We start from the raw sequence: 4,372 nt of genomic DNA, 5'->3' as shown, positions 1-4,372 counted from the left end.
AAAAGTTTATGTATATACAGTAGATGCCTCTATTAAAGTCAATTCACAGGATGCTTCTCCCTGGTGGGGGGGGGGGGGGGGGGGGGAGATACAATAACTCACCTTTCACTCTAATCCCCCACCAAGGACCATTGGGTAGAACTACAGTCATGCTATCCTTGTTGCAGATGGTAGCAGAGACATCTACAGGAATTCCTGTAAACAGTATACTGGAAGTTACTTCTTCAGTTATAGGAGTCTCAGGTTGGTAAGTTGGTTTTGGCCGCCCACCCACATGGCAAAGTGCAGATACCTCTCCCATTACACCATCAGCATGCTGGAATTGGATACTCAAGGCAAAGCAACCATCCTTAAAAAGAGAGATTCTGTTATTGGCATATTCAGTATTGCTTGTACTTAAGCAGTTTATTGGAAGCGTGCAGCAACATTTAATACCCTTAAGGGGGAAGGAGAAATTATTCAATATTCTTACCACTAATGCAATCTGACAGCTTCGGAAGGAAGCAATCAGGATGACGTGTCCAGTCTTCATTTGAAAGAGCTGATAATTGCATTTCTTGGCAATACTACTGACAGGTATTGCCTTGCCAAACCCATCTGCAGAAACAAGCAATTCCATGAAAGTTCCCATCACAGCAAGTGTTTCTAAAGGCTTACACAAGACAAAGCCCATTTGAGGCTTCAGTTGTACTACTCCAGCTACAGCTAGCAAGCAAAGAGCCATCTGCAATTGCACATGTGAATGGTTCACAGCTTCAATTTCTATATGTCAATTAGTAGCAAGGGGGAGTGGGATGACAATATCAGAATTCACAGGAACACAGACACAACTCACCTCTCACTTTGACTGTGTCAAGACTTCCCTGAGGCAGTTTGATCATCATGCCAGACTTGCCACAAAGCACAGACGGCAAAGACTCATTAGGTGGGACTGGAACATCAATACTGGTCTTACAAGACATGAGTGCCTGCCCTAGCTTCCCTGGAGCCATTTGATAGTAGATGTTATAGAAATAATGATCCATCTAGGACGAAGGGAAAAATAAAAACTAGAGTTGAACTGGAGTTCTAAATTCTTCACATTACCCTGTTCTTATGGGTAGGAAGCCTATTCTAGTTTTATACTATAGAAGGGAACAGCCAAATTGGGGAACAGTTCCAATATTTAAAATTAGGAAAATAAACTAAATAAAGCCATTATATATTTAATACATCATTTTGTATGGGCCCACAGGTGATACACTATATTGGTCAGTTCTTCCTAGGTTACAATGCAGGCTGTATGTATATAGAGCATAATATTTCCTATACTGGTGGAAAGCAGGATACACGTACCAGTCTCCTCACGTGACATCCATTGTATGAAGTAGTGAAAGTGATCCTTCCCTCTGAATCACTCAACAGTTGATATTTGCATTGAACAGCAACTTCGTAAATGGATACCCATTTGCTGAATTTATCTACAATTGGAAGAAATTTTGTGAGATCTCCTGATCCTCTACTAATAAGCAGCTGTTCTCAATGGGCTACACACACCAACAGGGTGAGGAAACCGACTACAGAATTAATCTTGTATTTAAAATTATTCGCTTGCAAGCAAACATTTACAAAAAAAATGCTTTAAAATAATCCATTACCTCATCTCACCCACAGATCCCAGTATTAGCCAAATTGCACCCAAAACTGACCACCACACTGCATCAATATTTGCACAGTAGACTCCCGTTAATCTGGGTTTCAATAATTTGTGTTTTGATAATCCATATGGCTTAATTCAGTACATTATCAAAATGTGTTAATGCAGAAATCATGTAATCTATGCAGAAGCGGGTATTTGCATGCTTTATTAGTGCAGAAAATCAGCATATCTGTGCGGAAGGTCATTTAATTTAATGGAGTACCGTATAGTGGAAGCCAATGGACAGTACTGTATTGTAGTTACTGAAACCAGTGACAAGCGAGCAGAAAGCAGACCTAAGACTCAACCTGGCAGTCTGAATATGGACAGCAGTTAAGACAACTCAAGACTCAGAGCAAGATCAGTGGCTTTTTTAAACCAGCTCACTGTGCCTCTGAACAAGGCTGATTATGTACAGTATACATTTTGACCACTGTTTGGACATATTTTTACTTTTACTGCATTTGAGTTTTCAATTAATAGCGCAGGGATTTCTTTAACAGTAAATGCAATTACAGCAAAAATGTGTTTCACTAAATCGGTCCCAATTTACACGGATTAACAAGTCTACTGTACTTTTAAAAGATCTAAAATACTTTTGACAAGGGTGCTATAGTCCTTATGCTCAATGACATTTACTACTTGAAACACACACTGTAACATAGATGCAACAGTTTCAAATACATGTAAGGAGTTTTAGCAAATACACCCACACATTCCCAAGTAGGATGTCTTAATCCAGGCAGAATGAACTCACTTTTTACACGAAGAGCTTCTATTGGTCCTGCTGGGAGTTTGATGGTCATGCTACTCTCACCACAGATTGTAATAGGTCTATCAGGTGTTGGAATTGGACAGGACATATTCACATATTTGTTTCTCCACATCACGGTCAAGACATAATGCCCACCCTGCAAGAAAAGGTAAAAATCCAGGTTGAATGGGAATGTTTAAGCCACCACCTGCATATTTTAATATTTCAAGCATGGCAGAGATAGTCTCTATAAAAACCAAAGGAGTTCAAAGCACATGGTCTGTGGTTAACACAAAAGACACAAAAATAAAGATTAACATTTAGGAGATATAGATAGGCAGATAGCTAGATAGATAGATCAGATAGATTATAATGTGTGTGTAACAGCAGTCTGCCGATATTTGCATTTATACTGTACAAGGTCAACAAGCTTATGTATGATGGTGGAGTAGCACCAGCCTTTTTTAAAGTTCTGAATCTAAAATCTTACCAGTGTCTTCACATTGCAACCTTTGAAGGCAGATGTAAAGTGGACAACTCCATTTTTTTCCAACACCTTGTACCGGCACCTCTGCGTAATCTTGCTTACTTCAACAAGTATAAAGGGAGCTGGGGGGAAATTAGTTACAAAGAGATTTGATAACCAGACCTCTTCCAGAATTAAACAGATACCAGGCTAAGCAAGAACCCTTACCTTGCACTTTGAGTTCTGCCAACCTTCCACCAAACAATCTGATGGTCATGTCTGCGACACCGCATGTAGTTGCTGAAGCCAAGGTGGTGGGCTGTCCTATGCTGTGGGGAGGAGGGTCTCGTGGGGCAATAGGTAGATTAAATACACCATAGGGCCCTACAGAGGCATCATATATGCTGCTTGGCAACATGTGACCCCCAGAGAGGTCAGGCAAGTTGTGTGCACTGGCAACCTTAAGAGCATCACCCAACTCCAGATTTATATCTGTAAGCACAGAGCTGTCAAAAGAAAAAAAGTGCATTCCATTGTGGTTACCAGTATCTAGGTCCTCAAGATGATAGGAATGCACATCAGGACGCAAAGTAGCAATGCCTTCCTTTTCAAGATCTGCAAAGGCAGCAGAATCATAGCCTAGGGTTTCAGAAAAGGTACCAGATTTATAGTTGTCAGAAGAGTCAGGCTCTTTGCCAAGTTCACCTACACCCATTTCTGCTGCAAGATTAATAACCGAATCATTGACTTCTAGAAGATCAAGGGTTGCGGTATTAGACACATTCTCTTTATCTGAAGTAGCTAAATCAGCATATGCAAAGACTTCAGAGAAGTCAACATCAGGCTCATTACTCTGATCAGTAAGGAGTGCATGGTCCACATCTCCTTCAGATTCTGAAGCCATAGGGTATTCATCAGCAACTAAAGGGACATAGGTCTTGGTCAAATCAGAACTGAAGTCATCACTATCTGGATTGGAAGAGAGAGGTTCTTCAAATGCATCCTCATCATACCTATAATGCTGGCTAAAATCAAAAAGCCCATAGTTTGCAGCTTCAGATTCAGTCTCAGCAAACACATAATCAAGAGACTGCAGCTGTTGATCTGCAGAATAACCAGCAATCTCAGAAGGTTCACCTTCTCCATTTGTTGAAAAGTAATTCTGTTCAGAAAAAAGGTCCTCAGCATAAGGAAGCGCTAAATCAGTAAGCAAGCTCATGTTCCTTCCAGGATCCAAGATTCCTGTCTCTGACATGGAATTCACAGCTGCTTCATCCTGCAGGCGATCATGAGCTGAAACAAGCGCTTGTGTGAGCCTCAAGACCCAGGCCAATAAGAAGATATACAACATTGCATGCCCTGTCTGTAGCATTTTTTTTTTAATTATTTACGTATTTAATTTTTTAAAAACAAAATTCAACCAAATAATCAGTCAATATTATGCGTTCTATGGGTGCGGGTGTTTAAACTGCGA

This window comes from Polyodon spathula, chromosome 30, assembly GCF_017654505.1.
Source record: "Polyodon spathula isolate WHYD16114869_AA chromosome 30, ASM1765450v1, whole genome shotgun sequence".
Taxonomy (NCBI): Eukaryota; Metazoa; Chordata; class Actinopteri; order Acipenseriformes; family Polyodontidae; genus Polyodon; species Polyodon spathula.
This window is presented reverse-complemented; position numbering follows the sequence as displayed.